This window comes from Meleagris gallopavo, chromosome 3 (assembly GCF_905368555.1).
Source record: "Meleagris gallopavo chromosome 3, MGAL_WU_HG_1.1, whole genome shotgun sequence".
Lineage (NCBI taxonomy): Eukaryota > Metazoa > Chordata > Aves > Galliformes > Phasianidae > Meleagris > Meleagris gallopavo.
Window position 1 is genome coordinate 62,406,998 of NC_139406.1, and position 18,963 is coordinate 62,425,960.

Consider the following 18,963-nt stretch of genomic DNA (forward strand, 5'->3'; position numbering starts at 1 on the left):
GGAGAGTACAAAGAAGTTGTTAAGATGTGCAGGGAGAAAAGACAAAAGTCCAGCTTGAATTCAAGTTGGCTGTTGGGGTAAAAGAGAATAAAAAACTCTTTTACAAATATATTAACATTAAGAGGAGCGCTAAGGAGAATCTCCATCCTTTACTGGATATGGCAGGAAATGTGATCACTGAGGATAAAGAAAAGGCTGAGATTCTCAGTGTCTTCTTTACATCTATCATATTTGAAAGTCAGACCACTTATCCTCAGGGTACTCTACCCTCTGTACTGGAAGTCTCAGATGGAGAGCAGATCAACCTGCCATGATTCAGGTGGAAACAGTTAAGAGACTTACTACTCCACCTGGACTGCCACAAGTCCATGGGGCCAGATGGGATCCACATGAAGGTTCTAAGGGAGCTAGTGAAGGTGATTGCCAACTAACTTTCCAATATCTATCAGTTTTCCTGGTCAACCAGAGAGATCCCAGAGGATTGGAGGCTTGCCAGCGTGACTCTCGTCTACAAGAAGGGTTATAAGGAGGATCTGAGGAACAGGACTGCCAGTCTGACCTCAGTGCCTGGTCAGGTTATGGAGCAGATCATCTTGAGGAAGATTACATAGCATTTGTGGGACAAAGGAGGGATCAGGCCCAGATACCATGGGTTCACGAAAGGCAGATCCTGTTTTACCAACATGACCTCCTACGGTTGAGTGACCTGCTTAGAGAATGAGGGAAATACTGTTGACATAGTCTACCTTCAGCAAAGCCTTCAACACTGTCTCCCATAGTATTCTTCTGTAGAAGCTGGCAGTCTATGGCTTGGACAGGTACACTCTTTATTGAGTAAAGAACTGGTTGGAAGAATGGGCCCAGAGAGTGGTGGTGAATGGAGTTAAATCCAGCTGGCAAATGGACATGAGTGATGCTTCCCAGGGGTTGGTACTGGAGCCTGTTCTGTTCAGTACCTTTATTGATAATCTGGATGAGGGCATTGAGTGCACCCTCAATAAGTTTGCAGATGACACCAAGTTGGGAGGAAGTGTTAATCTGCCAGGGAGTAGGAAGGCCGTACAGAGGGATCTGTTCAGGCTGGATTGCTGGGCTGAGGCTGATGGGATGAAGTTCAACAAGACCAAGTGCTGGGTCCTGCACTTTGGCTACAACAACCAGAGACAATGATATAGGTTTGGGGCAGAGTGGCTGGAAAACTGTGTAGAAGAAATGGACCTGGGGGTGTTGGTTAATGCTCAGCTGGACATGAGCCAGCAGTGTGATCAGGTGGCAAAAAATGCAAATGGCATCCTGGCTTGTGTCAGAAATAGTGTTGCCATCAGGAGCAGGTAATTGATCATCCCTCTTGGCACTGGTGAAGCCATACCTCGAGTACTGTGTTCAATTTTGGGTCCCTCACTACAAGAATGACATTGAGGCTGTGGAGTGTGTTCAGAGGACAATAAAGCTGTGAGGAGTCTGGAGTACAAGTCTTAGGAGTGTGAGGAAACAGGGATTATTCAGTCTGGAGAAGAGGAGACACGGGGGAGACCTTATATTTCTCTGCAATTACCTGAAGGGAGCTTGTGGGAGCTGGGCAAGGTGGGAGTCGGTCTCTTCTCCCATGTAACTAGTGATAGGATGGAATGGCATCATGTTGATCATGTTGTGCCAGTGGAGATTGAAGTTGGATGTTAGGATACACTTCTCCAAAAGAGTGGTCTGGCACTGGAATGGGCTGCCCAGAGAGGTGTTGGGATCACCGTCCCTGGAGATGTTCAAGAAATGTTTATATGTTGTACTAAGGGACATAGTTTAGTGGAAAATATTGGTAGTAGGTAAATGGTTGGACTAGATGATCTTAGAGGTCTTTTCCAACCTTGGTAATTCTATGATTCTATCTAATGTATAGCTGGGGAGTCTGTCACTCATTCTCTGTACCGTTAACATGAACCTTTTCTCCCTGAAATCCTATATGATTTCAGCACAAAAATCTTATTCATGGAAAGATGTCAGTTTTTGGCAAGAAAATGAAACCATAAAATGTAAGTTTTTCCAATTGAAATATTCCAGAAGAGAAAAAAATCAATAAAATTAAGTATTGTTTAGACAGTGATTCTGTTTTCCTATTTGATACATTCTTGGAATGGAAAATGTAGAATTCACTCACTTACTTAAGATCCAAAATTTCATTCATTTAGTGTTCTAGTTCTTCATTAAACATATTTCAGCCAGATCAGTAGCATTGTACTATGGTTTTGCTAGTCATATGCTGTAGGGTAGTTTGTTACCTCAGTTACATATTTTGAATACCACACACATGCATTACTGTACAATGGGCAGGAACTTTTCTTCTGGATATTCCCTTACACTTACGATTGACATCCTTAAATGCTTACTCCATTTGTTAAATACTTGTTTATAATTTAATAATGCATTCCAAGAAAATTGCTTAGAGCATCAGGTACTTGGAAAGTCTGCAGAGCAAAGCCAACACATACTTGTACATACTTCATGGCCATTTTCCAGCACATTGCATATTTTCCTTGTCCTATTCCTTGCTTTTGCAGCTTATTAAAGTAGAGCTTTCCTAAAATAAATGTTTCTTTTAAGGACTGTAATCTCTTGAGCTGCAGATATAATTTCTGTCCTATTTGAGGTCTGCACCTACAGTAAGAAACATAGTCCAGTCAAGAATCAGAGCTCATGACCATAAAATCATAGAATCACACAATCATACAATCATAGAGTTACAAACTCATGGAGACACAGAATAACAGAATCATAGAAAGGCTTGGGTTGGAAGGGACCTTGAAGATCATCGAGTTCGAACTCCCCTGCTGCAGGTAAGATTACCACCCACCAGATCAGGCTGCCCAGGGCCCTAATCTAACCTGGCCTTAAATGCCTCGAAGGATGGGGCATCCACAACTTCTCTGGGCAGCCTGTGCCCGGGCCTCACCATCATCTCAGTGAAAAATGTCACCCTGACATCTAATGTAAATTTTCTCTTTTTTAGTTTAAAGCCGTTCCCTTTTTTTTCTATCACTGTTAGACCATGTAAAAAGTTCATTTCCTACTGTTGATAAATTCTCTTTAAGTATTGGAAGGCCATTATCAGGTCTCCTCTAAGCCATCTTTTCTCTAGGATGAACAAGCCCAGCTCCCTCAGCCTTTCTTCATTGGAGGTATTTTTCCAGTCCTCTTATCATCTTTGGGGTCCTCCTCTGGACCCACTCCAAAAGCTCCATTTCCTTCTTAGCTGGGGACTCCAGGCCTGGACACAGGACTCCAGATGGAGCCTCATGAAGTCATGAGAGATTACCACTTCCCTCAGCCTGCTGGCCGCCCCTTTTGATACAGCCCAGGAAACTGTTGGCCTTCCTGGCTTTAAGTGTTTAACATGAGTTGGCTCATGTTAAATTTGCCATCTACCAGGACCTCCCAGTTTTTCTTGGCAGGGTTGTACAAATATCTGGAATTGTTTCAACCCAAGTACAACACCGTGCACTTGGCCTTGTTGAAACTCATTAGGTTCTGGTGGGCCCACTTTTCATGCCTGTCCAGGTCCCTCTGGATGGCATAACTTCCTTTTGCCATCTCAGCTGCACCACTCCGCTTAGTGTACTCGATCTGATCATTTGTGTAATTGACAAAGGTGTTAAAGAGTACCAGACCCAAGACTGGCCTCTGGGGAACAACATCATCACCAGCTTTCACCTGGAATCACTGATAACAACCTTCTGACTGTGACCATTCAACCAATTTCTTATCCACCAAATAATTTACCTGTATCAAACCTGTATCTCCCCAGTTTAGAGATAAGGATGTAGTGTGGTACCACCTCAGAAGCCTTGCACAAGTCCAGGTAGATGACATCCATTGCCTTCCCTTTGTCCACCAATGCTGTCACTCTATCATAGGAGGCTACCAGATGGTCAGACACAGTCTGCCCTTGGTGAAGTCATGCTGGCTACATCAGACCACCTCCTTGTTTTGCATGTGCCTTAGCATAGCTTCCAGGAGGATATGCCCTATGATCTATGAGGTGAGGCTGAGGTTTATTTCCCAATAACTTTTGTTCTTGCACCTTGCTGATTTTCTCTTCACAGAGAGGATAAGAAATGATTGTGTCAATACTGTGCTATATTCCGTAGTAATTTTTCTAATGCAATGGAATTTCTATTAAGGCTCTATAGTGAGGCTAGAGGAGCTTTTTTTCTGCAGGTGGACATTGTCTGCAAAGCAAAGACAATCATCCCTGCTGCAGAACCCTGCCAGGCAGAGAGAAAGTGCAGTCTCCTGACCTCCTCCGTGTTTGCTACATGTCTGAAGCAATGATGGCTGGCATGGTACTGCCCATACAGCACAGGGAATGGCACGAGGGGCAGGAAGGAGTGTGAGAAGGCATCAGGCAGTGCCTGCTTGGACCAGGATGCAGCCCGAGATGCAGCCAATGGCACAGTTCTGGCTGGCAGTGAGGCCAAGGATCATGGACACAAGGAGAAAAATCAATAACTGCCTGCAAACATCCCTGGTTGATAGGTGAGCTATCCCAAAAGCACTTGTCGAATGAAAAAATCACAGCTACTGAGGAACTCTGTTGTAATTACAGTGTGAAAAATAAGCAGAGACTTTATGACTGACTTCACCATTTTAACATTGCCAAGCAGCCCCAGAAAATTAAATTGGTTTGACCTGACTCTATGACCTGTGTTATTTTTCAAACATATCTTACTCTTGCCAAGAACATTCCTTCAGGAGTTTGTTTATCAAATGGCAATTATTTTAACATTATGAGCCACGAGCCGTCACTAGGCTAACCACAGATTTATTACTGCGATAGGCAAAGAAAGCAGCCCACCAGTTTCCAGTGGGTGTTGGATTGTTCTGTCCCTGGAGCCAGCTTGCATCTGGGCTGCTCCCCTCACGTGATCAAGTAACACCACAGAAGACTCAACAGGCCCTTGCCCATGCCTCTGTGACTTTATGGATCCCCATCAATGCAGTGAGGCTCTGTCTCTGCTCACAGCGAGCTACTCCTGTGGGAGGAAGAACTTCAAGCAGAGTAAATACAAATCCTTGGAAGAGTTCTCTGCATTGCTTTATTTTCCTGTGGACTGTCTGAAGGGTCACTGAAGACTTGAAGCTGGAAGGGACCTCTGGAGGTCACCTACTCCAATCTCCTAGCTCCAGCAAGGCAAATGGCACACTCACTCAACTTTGCTGTTCCCTTCTCTAGGACTTTTTCCATCCTATTTTAATACAAAGAACCTCAAAGCAGTTATTTAACAGTTTGGGTTTTCCAGGTGAATAGCTTACCTGTTAGAAACAATTTGAGCACTCGTAGTAACCTGAATGACTTGACTTTTGGCTGGTGCAAGTGTGGAGAGTGTATTTCCTCAAAAGGCAGAATGCTGGCTTTTCTGTTGGTGGAAGGTTGCTGAGGCAGAGGTTGGCAAGACATCACATGTACAACCACAGCCGTTGACTTCAGTGGAACTGCTCCCGAGCTGAGGGTTAAAGAAACTAAGCCAGCTCTCCTGGCTTTCTGCTTCACTCTGCACAGACTTTTAAGGCACAATTTCAAAAATATGGTTAATTTTTTCTTAAGCATTAAACAATACTTCATCCTGCTGCAGGCTGATATAGCGAGACAGGTTCACTTTTTACGCCAAATTAAAAAATAAATCTGTCCCCAGTTTTCACCTGAAGCTGACATTTCCCTTGCTCTCTTTGTGTATAAATTGCAAAGTGGTAGCCTAAGGGAAGACGTTTGAAGAGCTCAATGTTTATAAATGGTCTATATTATATTTTATATATATAGGCAGCAGCTATAGTCTCTGCCTTTTGGCCTGAGGGGAAGGCAATGGTTTCCTGCATTGTGGAGCTGCAGCTCCTGTCTGTAAGCAGGTACACAAAGCTCCCTTTAACTGCCTCAAAATGAGCAGTGAGATGAAACATGCCCGCTGATGGTTAACAGATCTGTCCCTGAAGGCTGCTTTCCTCAGAACATGGCATTTGTTTACACTCAGCTAAAGCTTTTAGCATTTTCGGGCCTATAAGGGGATTTGGCTGGTAGCCCTGCTGCTGATTGTCATATTCCCTAGCTAGAAATGTCAGTTACCACTTTCCTTTCTTCTTCCGTTCATTACACTTTTTTGTATATTTTCTCTCTCGTTCCCAAGAATTAGTGATGACATGTGCCATTTGCATATTACTGTAGTCCTTCCAAGGGATGTGAGCACATACACAGCTTGCAGCTTTTAAGCCTCTGGGGATTCAGGGGACCAGGGCTACATAATGTCATCTGAATACTATTTGTAGCATCTTGCTTATAGAGAAACCTACTGAAAAAGAAGAACTGTTCAGCTGGAACTGATTATGCACAGATATTTCTTTTCTTTCTGATCTACCACTGAGCATTTTCTCTGAGGATGACAGGAAGGCATTTTTGGAAATCTATCACAGTATAACTAACTGGAAGGGTCTCGGAGCTAAAACTATTTAACTTACTCTTTTATTACCACACAGCACTGAGTTGCCACACAGCTGATTTCTCAGGTTTCCCCTTGGCGAGCCCTTGTGGGGTCATTGCTCCACAGGGCCTGCCTGAGAGCCACCATAGGCTTTCTCTGCTCTCCTTCTGTCTTAACCCCTAATGTACAGGGGAGAAACACTCTCAGAAAATAAGATCCCCTAACATGCAGAATGTACCATGGTGCCAGGCTGAGGCTCAAGCCCACAGAACAGAATCTTTCATCTTAGTCAGATGATGCAACCCAGTTGCTGCTGACACACCTTTGGGATTTCCTAGCCTAGTTCCAGCTGCTCATTCCAAGATCCTAGCTAGACAAGACCTCCATTACCTATTAAAGTTCTTCCCAGGGTTCATTCACAAAGTGCTCTGACAATGATGTAAGCTAGGACTGAGGAGCCAATGACCTGGGGGAGGCAGGTAGGAACAAGCAGCCGGGAATCAGTGGCAGTTGACTTCATTTGCCTACCACAGCTTTTTGCAACACCAATCTGGAAGGTTTTAACTACGCTGGAGTTGTTTTACTTTTGTCAACCTAGCTAAAAGTTAGAAGCTTGTCCTAAATCATGAGCTAAGGTCCTTTCTCTAGAAAAGGGACAGGCACTACCAGAAGAAAGTTCATGTCTCAGGTATGTGTCTTATGTACTTTCAGAACAACTCAATTAGATCACCTGGTTGATGGTGATGCACAGGTTGGGGCAATTAGGCTATATGGATTGGTCATTTAGGGATCTGTGGAGGCTGTCAAGTTACTGTCTTGTCCAGATTTTAATGCCACTGCCAGACCAGTGAACATTCTGCAAGGGATTTATCTAGGATGTGTCCTCCTCCTTGATATGAGTTAGAATTTCTGCAGTGAGATAGGAGACTTTCCGTCACTCCCATGCCACCTGTCATGCATACCATTGCCATTATTGCCATTATTTCTGTGCTGACAGTCAAGCTGCCCTATCCCAGATAGTTACATTAGACTATCTTTCTGATCTCAGGTGGCTAAAATCTAGGGAAATTAATTGCATTTTAAAAGGATAAATATGTTCTAGTCATGAGCATGCTGGCTATGAACAGTTAGATCAGAGAACATTAGTAAGTAGCTACAGCAGCAGGAAACTCAGCTCAGGCTACCAAACCTGTCCTTACCAAAACTTTATCAAATACTCAGATCAGCACTCCTTTTAAGCAGGGTTGCATCCACAGCAGTATCCGGTAGTTACTCAAAAACTAAGGCTGCATCACACAAATAATCTATGTAGTAACGAAATGTGAACGATCCTGTTCCCCTAGTCAGCCCCCAGATGAGGCTCCAGATTCTCTTTTACAAAGATTCTGACCTAGACGGACTGACATTTATTAAAAGACCCACAGTAATCCCAGCTCAATTTGTGGCCAGGCACTTAGCTTTTATGTATGATGTATTAGAAAATGAGGTTGTTCCTCCTCACACTACAGGTTTCATTTTACTCTTCTTTGTGAGACATTCCTCCTTTTCAACCTACAGTCCTGGAAAGCATTTCAGAGTCTGCCCTGTTCATGTGATAGTTTGGTAATTCTTCAAGAACCAGAGAATTAAAAAAAGTGACACTGTTCTGCACTTTGAATTCCTGAGGTGTATGTCAGGGCCACTTGGGTTGTTTCTATTTTGTGCCAATGCAGAAATTTCAGAGGTAGCTTATTTGATCTTAGTTGGTAACTAACAATGCAACTACCTTTCTAATAATTCAGCTGGAACAGCTGAATGTCTGTGTCAGTATGAATACTGCAAAAGGAGAACCTTCCTGACAAAATCTTTGTTGCAAATGCCCTGCAGGAACTTGCACAAATTGTGCGTACAGATGGCTACTTTTTTCAAAGACACTTCTTTGGATTAAAGCTCTTATGCATATATTCACTCATTATAAAGTATAATGGCCCTGCCATTCAGATAAGACATACAGAGATTTCAGTAGGCACTTGGCGCCTTTGAAAATTCACTTCTGTATCTCAGAGAGAATCAAGGCATGTATACTTTGTGCAATGGAGACTTCTGGTGTAGCAGCAATTTGAGCTAATGCCATGGGTGTTATGCAGGGGACTGTGCCTAAGCTTACTGTTACTGCTGAATGACAAGTGCTTTCGGAGGAAATTGTGAAGGAGGTAATATTCTCTCTGTTTCAAATAACCTATCAAGATATAGATATTTTTAGTACAATCTGTTAAAAAAATATCTATATCTGTTTTTTAATTGTAAATTACAATGTACTTGCTAGGCTTCATATCCTCCTGCTATCCTCTGGACAGTCCAGAGAAATCTCTGCTAGACACCTCATGCTACACAGCCCAGCTGCTGTCGGATTCAGTTTCATTAGCCACTTCCTGCCTGTTCTGTGCTATTACTGGGACTCTTAGTTATGCTCTGTCTCTTCTTCCAGTCCACTCTGCCTCCCCCCGCTCCCTCCCCGCGCCATTTATTCTCAATAGAGTCATATAGTGCAAGGTACATCAACTCCGGTGTCTTTTCTGAGCAGTTTTCAAAAGAACTGATGCTCTTAAATCATGCACAGATGAACATATCCAGTTTCACAAAAGTATACATAAATTATTAGGAAAGAAGGAAAATTCAGGCAATGACCTTAGAACCAGCAATAGCAGGTCTGCGTTTGTAGGCTGTACTTCACAGTGCCTGACAGTGCAGTGGAAGCATTGATAGAGAAGGGAAAAGACTGCCACACTTTTGGAGAATGGATGCTGAGCAGGAGATTAAGGTTGCATAGGATTTTTCTCCCTTTACTTCATTACTACTTTTCTTAAAATGTCACATTTCAAGATTGATTTGACTTCCAAATGATTGATTCATTTGTCCTTTTTGTTAATAAAACACAGACCAGTCATTTTTAAGTGCACAAAATAATTTTTGATTTTGCAAAAGAAAAAAAACAACCCTCACACACATATATACATTTTTAGAATAGATGTATATCCTGGCTATCCTTGAATTTGGCATACAAACAGTCCCATGGTCTGAAATATTCTTGCATCTCAACAACCCAGTGAAAAGTCTGCTTTCTGTTGTCCAGATTATCACAGCTAAGTATATGTGGCTTTTAAAAAAGCACAAAGTAATTGTTTTCCTATCTGCCTCTCAGTTTTCTTCTGCCTTGGTGCATGGTTGTGTAAGTAATCTGAGATGAATGTTCAGCCTCTGAGGGTACAACTCTTCTAGAAAATTAAAAAGTGGGAAGGAATGTTCCAGGTATCAAACTTCAATTGCTCGTAATGTTACATTTTTAAAAAGGTCCCAGAGACGTACCGAGGCATGGTTCGAGGGCTAGCAAGGAACAAGAACCCTTCCCAGAGGGTCATCTGAATGCGGGAGGGCAAGAGTGTGATAATGTGAGCACAAGTGTAAGTTGTTCTCAGTGCCTGAGAGTGGTTTCAAGAATATTTAGTTTATTAATGGAGGTACAGTTTGAGTGGTGGTAGGAGATATCTACCACTTTAATACATGAAGGACATATTAAACACTCATCTCATTTCAAAGGAACAGTTAATGGACCCACAGAAACTTTGATGTGCCAAGATACTTAACCAAGTAAATAGCCACCATGGCAGGCAGCAGTGTAACTCATACGCTTGAGGTTAGCATTTTCCTTTCTGGACTGAAGCTAAAATGTGAAAGCTTTGGGCTATCTGGTCTCTCTGAACTTGGGTCTTCACAGGACGGTGTTTAGTTACATTATGAAAAGTATCCAAGGAGAAACAAACTCAGCCCCAATTCAGAAAGGAGCCCTTTTGTAGTACATCCACTCACTCTATCTGTTCCGACAGGTTCAGCTTCTGGACAGTGGTGTTGTTACTCTAGATCTGACTTGTATAGCTTAGAAACACGAAAAGTCACCAATGAAACCTCACCTTTCCTGCCTCAGCAGTCTGATGATAAGACCTGCATTGTCATACAAATTTGCATCTTTGAAATTGCACAGTTGAGGGACAAAGCCCATACAGATGAGGGCCACAGTGACTGACTCAAAACTGACAGCTGTCATTCATATATTAGTTGTAAAGCAGACAAGTTGATGAAAAGGGGAAAGTTTCACTGAATTTTAACCATCTGAAAGCTATATTTTCGATACAATCTTAATTATGTTTTCTTTGAAGGAGGAACTTCTCTAAAGGTAAATTTTAGTACCTCAAAGAGTGGGCTTAAAATGGATGACTTTTGAAAGTCCCTTGATGTACACTAGGCACCTTTTATGTAGCTACAAGTGAATCCTGCTTTAAATCCTTACACTGGGATTTGAATATCTTTCTAGAAGTTATATTCTGTTTCATTTAGATATAGCAGACCTGGTGTTGCTCAATAAAATTGTGTGGTCTGTGATCACATAAGAGGGACTTCACAGCGCCTCTGGGTTTAAAAGCTACCGGTAAATGAAATTTTGTGAAGAGATAGCATACATTAAATGAAAGAAGCATGACATATAAATAAATATATATCTATACATATAGATGTCTTGGCATGCCCAGGGCCTACCACAATCCAAAGCCACATACTTGGCATGAGTTTTGACATGGCATCATTTAATATTGGATAGTCTTTGCAGAAGCAGCCAAAACAACAGTGTTGGTTTGAATGTGGGTTTTGGTTGCCCTTGTTGACTATAAGAAGTGTCAGCAGAAACACTGACATAACACAAAGAGATTCTGATGGAGACAACTGAGCTGTGATGATTGTTTTTTCATATGAAACTGTGGATGTGGTGACAACTCTGGCAGACTCAGGGCAGCCAAGCACTCACTGCAGTTGACTGAGAAATAAGATCATTCTGCCAGGATAGATCAGAAGGGCATCTGTTAAAGCTGACAGAGGTTTAGAAAAGACAAACATTTCCTCACCACCTTTACCATTATTTATCAGTGATGACAATTGTCCCACTCTTTCACTCTCCCCTTGATTCCGTGCCCCCAGCAAAGCAAACCGTACATCTGGATTTCCCAAAACTAGGGAAACAAAATCTCTGTAAATTTCAGGGAAGTCTGCTGATCAGGGCCAAAGGCAAGAGGCTGCAGACAGGGAAGGCAGGATAAGCAGCCAGGAAAAGAGCAGTTTTGCTATTTATTCAGACCACAGAAAGCTCAAAATGATGAGAGCAAACGTGGCATCCCAGTGAGGACCAGTTTGGAGATGTAACCTCAGCACTGTGCACCTTGTCTGTTGGTGTTCTGCTGTGGCGTGCATGCATAGCACCAGTTTCAAGAGGAACAGAATAAGTGGGATGCACAGAGGTTCCAGGGAGTGTCTGTTAGAATGACACGATGATCAGTTCAGCCTGATATAGTAACAAGTAGAGAGCAAGCAGCCTGAGTGTGAAAAGACAGCCCTGTCAGAGCTGTACAGCTTGATTATAAATAGCTGGGCACGTGGTCTTCTACTACTTATTAAAGACAATTTACCTCTCCTTCTACTGCAGATTAAAATGCAGCAACTTTTTAGAAAGAAGTCAAGCAACTCAGTCAGACGAGGATTTTCCAGGTCCAGAGAGCACACGAATCTCGAAGTGGGAAACACAAAAGTTAATTGCTGTTTCTCTTCTCCTGCCCCTTTCCCTTGACCAATTTGTCATATCTGATTGAGGCTGGTTGATTTTATAGTGCAGATGACAGATCTAGGCAGGCAGCACTACTTATACAGTAGAACTAGCAGGGAAGCCCAAGCAAATCTGTGCCAGCTCATGAAGTTAAAACAATTTTGCATATAAAAAGGAAACCATAGCTAATTAACACCAAGCAGGTGGTCTAGTTGGAAATCTAAAATCCAGACTGGGTCACAAGGGAATATGGGACTTGGCAGATGAAACTGTAACTAAAATCATCTCCCAAGACCAGCCAAGTGAGAGCAGAGCCAATTACCCTTACGAAAAAATATGCCTGTGCCAGTCATTTCTGGGAAAAACAAGCCAAGGACAAATGACTGCAACTCTCAGAATGAGCATGATTACATTTAGTCTTCAGGGCTTTGTTTCTAAAAGGGTTTTTCGTTAAATGCCAATCTTATTTGGTCAGATTGATGGTGAGATCAACATCAGTCTTCATGGTGCTTTAAGGAAATCTGCAGGGAAGAAGATGGCGGTGTCCATATGAAAGCAAAGAGGAGGGTGTGAAAATTTATGTTAAATTTAGGTGAGGCTTGAAGGAGGCAATAGACCCTGCTGAGTTACAAAAGTAAAAGCAGATACCAACAAAGCTGGCTGTGTATCAACTGCAGTATCAGAGACTGTAGCTGTTACCAAAAGGGGGGAGGACTTTTTGTCCAGAGGAAAGAAATGGAGAAAGTGAGATTTGTGAGGTGAAAGGCTCCGCTGTTATACTGAAAATAAGGACTGATCAAATACAAGTATGGTGTCTTAAACCTTACCATGAGTAGTGTTCATGCTCTTGGAAACTGAACACCCAGATCGTGTTTTCAATTGGTGGTCCTCGGGGATACAGAAATTATTCCCTCCCCTCAAACTCCTGAAATGTAATCTCATGACATACTGAAATGAGAGAGCAGGCTGATGGGGACTTACCCACAAGTTAGAGAAAGAGCTGATAGATTTGGACTTTTAAAAGCTTATGAAGAGCTTGCAAATGTGTAATGTAACAGTACGTACAAAGCCCCAGCTTTTTCTTTTACTGAAGGTACATTCTTCCATTCATCTCACTATTCCCATGGTAGAGTTCTCTGTGTGAAAAAATTTAACTGTGCATATAATGCATACTGAGAATACAGCCTGTAGGGTCAATTGCCTGCAGTTTAGTGGAGTCCTTTGGCAAGCAGTTCAGTGAAGCGCTAATTGTAATCAGTGAGCAGGAAAGTAGATCTTTAGCTTTAATCAGCCTCATGGTACCATTTATTCCCACTAATATAAATGCTATTATGGTAATTCTATAACAATTCATGTTTATATTTTACTAAGATTATGATTGCTCTCCTTTGCATTGCAGTGCTCACATGCAGTCGCTCATACCATTACATACATATGCCTCAAACACAAAAGGTTCTTAGCTGGTCCCCACTTGCATGACCTACTGATACCAACCAGCTGGAGCCTATGTACTGCGTGGAAGGCTTGCCTTGCAAATATTACTTAGTCCAATTTAGACATGTACAATGCAAGGCCTAAAATTCAAAGGGATCGGGATTTGTTGGTGAAGAAATTTTGCGCCACGGAGCAAGGTTTTTTGCCAGATCCAGCTGGACTACTTGAAGATCTCCTGTCCCCATTTTCCACTCCTGTCTCTCCAAGCTTTTTCCCAGCCATTAATTCCACATCATGCAGGCCACTCAGGGTCAACACAGCCAGATAAAATGCAAAACTTGTCAACATGGTAGCATGGTTTGACCTAATCCCCTAGCCCCGTGCTGAAATCAATTATGAAACATTCACCATGCTTACTGCAGAGGCTGTATTGGCATAGCAAACATTTGTCACAGTGAGTAACATCTTCTGGCACCACAAAGTTTGCAAGGTAAATGTGTCATGCACAGATGAGAAATGAGCCTGATCACAACACCTTACTCCAGGGACACAGAAGAGAGAAGTGATGTGTCACAAATGGCACTGAAAGCTATTTCCTCTGGAAAATAATAAGAAGGAGGGGGAAAAAAAACAGAATGAGAGGACAAGAAAAGGGAAATGTTAATGCTGGTAGTTGAAGTAGCAGTATGAGAACATATTTTATAGCACTGAATATATGAGAAGAGCTGTCAAACTTCTCTATCAGACTAGGAATGGACCATAGAGAGCTATATCTATTTCATCAATAGAAAGGGAAAGTTTATTCCCCTTTTTCATATCATATTCTCACTAACATACTTTTCCCAAGACATGGTCCCCTGTAACTGCTTCTCTTATGTCCTCAGTTCATAAAACAACATACATATATATACTTTTAAAAGAAGTGCAATCTGATAGCTGTGCAGGCTGTATCTCTTTTCTTAACATGTTCTACTTTAAGGAAAATGCTGTTGCTGTTTGTTATAGACACAGTCTCTGATAATCTAGCTCAGCACCATCATTTTACAAATCTATACCATTGCTGACCTGCTGCAGGAAGTTATGCAATAAAATCATTTGGGATTCTGGTGTAGTTTGTGCACAGTGTAATGGTGGGCTAATTATGTAGTTGTTATAATCTCTATAGAAATACTTTTCATTTCCTTGAGGGAAATATATCTGAATCTTTAAGAAGCTCTGTTGCTTTTATTAAAATTATTCTCTTGGACCATAATCATACTTGTTGACTCAGGCATTCCACTGAAACTGAACTATTATAAAACCACCCTGTGGTGATCTTTGTGAAACTTTTAATTATTGAGTTAAATAAAACATCCATTGTCTTTTAATGATTAAAATATATCTCTGCACTCAGACTTTCCCCAGAGTTTACCAGGTGCATTCAAATAAACACTGAAAGACAGCTCTGTTATTATCATTATTACATTTATAGTGCCAGATAAGTGCCTCTTGTATTCTAGAGAGAGATAAATAGAAGTCTAAGTATGCTTGGGCTACTTAGCAATGTAAATGAAAATCACAGGAAAAGCGATTCTAGCAGAATGAAACAGAAGAAGGTCAGTGTTCGACTCCCATGGAACAGAGCTGATAGCAGTGCATAGCTACTGTGCTCCAGTTAGAATGTTAATTAATGTGTTCAGCATAGGTGACACAGCCAAATGCCATCTCTCCCCAATTTTACAAAGGTGCCATTCCTGAAGCACAGAAAAGCAATGCCCAGGGCTGGACTATTCCTCTGCAGAATACAACTGCTGTTCATATGGCTCCAAGCCCAAGCACACTGCAAATCCCATTATGGCTCTGTTGTGCCTGAAGCCCAAAGGAAGAAAGGGTCCAAAACGGCCTGGGAATCACATTATGGAACTTTTTGAGTTTTGCCCAGAGGCCTTAGATGCTCCCGTCCCCTCATGGCATGTGCCAGCTGCATGCGTTCAGGGTCCCAACTCCTGGCAGGGGCACTGGAGCTACTGATGCTTTGTGAAGCAGGAGTGGTCCTCAGCAGGGTGAAATGCCTCACTGAAGCAAATTCTCTTCTCCAAGTCTAGCTAGAAGCATGAAAACATCATTAATGTCTTCGCCATCGGTGTTGCTGCTTTGCAAAAATTGGAAGTTAAAACAATTAACCATGTGATACATGCTTTGATGATACAGATGCTAGTGCTGAGCAGGACCAAAAACAGCCTTTGGTTGAAGTCAGACTCATCCCATTGGCCTCTCTGTGGTTCAGATGATGCCAGCTTTGCTGCTCCCTGACAACCGTCAGGGACAACAGTCCATGCAGATGATAGTGTTACTTTCTCCAATTTGATCACATGTGCCAAAAAGATGGAAGCTTGAAGGCTGTTCTCCTTTAGAAGAGAAATTGAAGAAGGAATAAGGTAGCTTGTATGAGCCCTACACTAAGCAAAGGGAGATACACTTGTTTCTACCAGCACCTATTTTAGTGCAGTTTTCCCCAAAAGCACTCCTTTTCCTCATGATCACTCTACTGAATCAGGCTATTCTTCATCTTTCTCTCTGCTTCTCAGCTTTCTGTCTCTGCCTTTTGTGCAGATTTTTGTACAAGAAAAACCCACAAACACGTGGAAACACATATACACAAATCCAGCTACATCCTGCATAATGTAGGGCCAAAGCCCAAACTGTTTATTTACATGTTTATTTACATTTTGGAGAAGGATTTTACATCCTTTGACCGGAGCACAGGTCTATGCTCTGGGTTGGTAGGCTGTTAATACTGGAGCCATGAAGTTCCACGTAGCTGCTTAATGGTTTCTCCCATTGCTGGGTATCACCTTAGCCTACTTCCTTCAGTAAATTCATACCCAGCCTGTTCCACACTGCCTGCTTCAGTGTAGCCCTTTCTTGGCCAGCACGATTCCTTCTGCACATTGCTCTTTCATTTCGTATCAGATTTGCTGCACATTTTGTATATGCTATGCACTATGAAAATCAATAGAACAGGTTGAACAATCAAATGCTAATGAATAACAACCGAGACTGCAGCTGTTTCACTTTAAGATGCTTTTAATCTCCACTAGCGAAGCTAACATCATGCTTCTGAATGACAGCAGACACCAAGTCAGTGCCATCACCACTGGCAAAAAATTGCTGAGCAATCTGCATGGCTACAAGATTGCAGTGAGTGATGCAAGTCTATTCAGAGAAACTCCTGCACCAAAACCAAGGAGTCCCTGTACAATATCATTTTCAAACACCCAGATTCATGGAATCATTCCACAAAGTGACTACACCAATGCAGCCCAGACTCTTTCCATGTCTGCCTATTTGCCTAGGGACACGCAGGAAAGTGCAGGGAAACCAGCTCGAGGTGGGAAGTCACTGCACATAAATTACAGCACACTAATCCCTTCCACAGATGCTCTCATTTGGGTGTAAAACGGTTATTGAAGTTCCATGCCACCCTTGGCAGGATTTATTTACATTTCCTGTGTGAGCCTGTGGTTTGATGTTTCAAAATGGTCAGCAGCAATAGTAGCTTAAGAGAAACTTTCTCAGTTAAAAAAATAGAACAAAACACCTTTTTTTTCTTTTTTTTTTCTTTTTTTTTTCCCTTAACTGATTTTTCAGCCGGATCAGTTCCCCAATCTTATTGACAGTGAAGCTGCATAAATGTCTGGTAGCATGTTGGAAGCTCTCCTTTTTTATTTAAAAAAACTTTATTTTGAATACACTGAGATTTTGTGCCCAAATTTAATTTTGAGCAGTTCAGGGTGATCCCATTGTAATTAATGGCCAGTTCTGCCCCACTTACTAGCATACTAAATGCAAAAGTAATTTCCAACGAATGTCCTAATTAGCTAGCTACATATGCACATGAATCTTAAGACATAAACAAAACTGTACATTCAGAAGCTTTCTTCTTTGTCCTATGCTTCATCAAACCCATTAAGTACTTTCACAGTGGAAGCAAAGCCCAGTGCAGGATCAGTGAAAGAATATGAAGTCATTGCAGTCACTCTTTGGTTAGTAAAGCATAGTTCAAGAAGTATAAAGCTTACCTCCCTGAGGTGAGTAGGTACGTTGGATTCAAAGCACCTCAGAAAGGCAGGCTGCCTAAACCACACATACCTTTACTGAGAAGGTTGGCTAGAGAAGTCAGGAGGTGCCTGGAAATAAGACTGAAAGCAATAGCAAGTCTGGGAACTCATACTGAGAGTAACACATAGAATTGCAAGTCTCTCTTATCAGTCTTCTACCTCCGAGGGCTATGTGGAGATAAAAGAGTTCAGGAAAGGAAGAGAGGATTTGGAACTAGAAGTGTGAATGAACGTGTACAAAGTGGAAGGAAAGTATACTGTAATACCAACTTGGAGTAGTACCTGCTTCCAAGATCCCCAGGAAATGGCCCAGGATTTGGCCATGTCAGGAATTAAACATGGAGGTGATTCAATCCCTGTCATGGAGATAGACTGAAGAGTCTTCCTATAGTAGGGAAAGCCTGATTAACTCTCCAGCTACTGAACTGGGACTGCCTAACTGAAGAAGCAATGACATTTATTCCACAATTAGCTGTGGTTGGGCACACTGGACAAATACTGGGAGAAATTTCACGATAGTACCTAGGACTGTCCAAGAATATTAATCTCCAATATCTCTGTTGCTAAAGAATGAGAATATATCATTCAGGTGCATTTGAAAATGTTTGAATTTAAGAATTCTCTTTCACTAAATCTATTATCAATTTAGGATTATTTCAACATTAGTCAGTAACATTCTTTGAATAATGGACTAGTTTCCAGCTCCCTGGCAAAACTCACCTTGATCTGTGTTATCATTTAGACTCCATCTGAAAACACCATTAATTTAAATAAGCAATAGAGACTGAAATAAAATTCCATTCATGCTTAACTCTCCAGTGTGGTTTTGAAAAACCTTTCTTCTTTAGCCAGTCTTATGTTACATGCTGGATGGTCTTTGCTTTGACCACCTCATAAAAAAAGGCTCATAAATACTTTTCATGTGTTATTTAAACTAGCAGTACTCCCTGAGGCACCATGCTTTTATTTTTAAAAAATCCTTTGTGTATTCCGAAAGCATTTCTCAACCAGTAGCAGAGGTAAATGTATCTTTTAACCCAGGAAAGCCATGTTCTGTCAATATCAGACCACAAATTTTCTTTTTCCATGCTGATAAGGACAAAACATTTCCAGCAACTTCCACCTGATTTATGTGCTTTCCTTCTAAAAATCATCAATTTTTGAGCGTAAGTGAAAATAATGGGAATGGTTCTGCTTAACTTGATGCTTTCCAAAATGAAAGGTGCATTCCAAGTTCCCTACCTGAGGCACGAGGAATGGGAGCCCCCCACTGCAGTTGCCTGGCAGCTATGGGGGAAGGCATGAAAGCAGCACCTGGGCTGGCTGGGTGGGAGCCTGCCTGGAG

The 18,963-nt window shown here is 41.9% G+C and overlaps 1 pseudogene; it reads right to left on the bottom strand.

The window, feature by feature from the left end:
* Window positions 1-520: 520 nt before the first annotated feature.
* The window catches only part of LOC146544747 (uncharacterized), a 29,507-nt pseudogene continuing 11,064 nt past the window's right edge, over window positions 521-18,963 (bottom strand).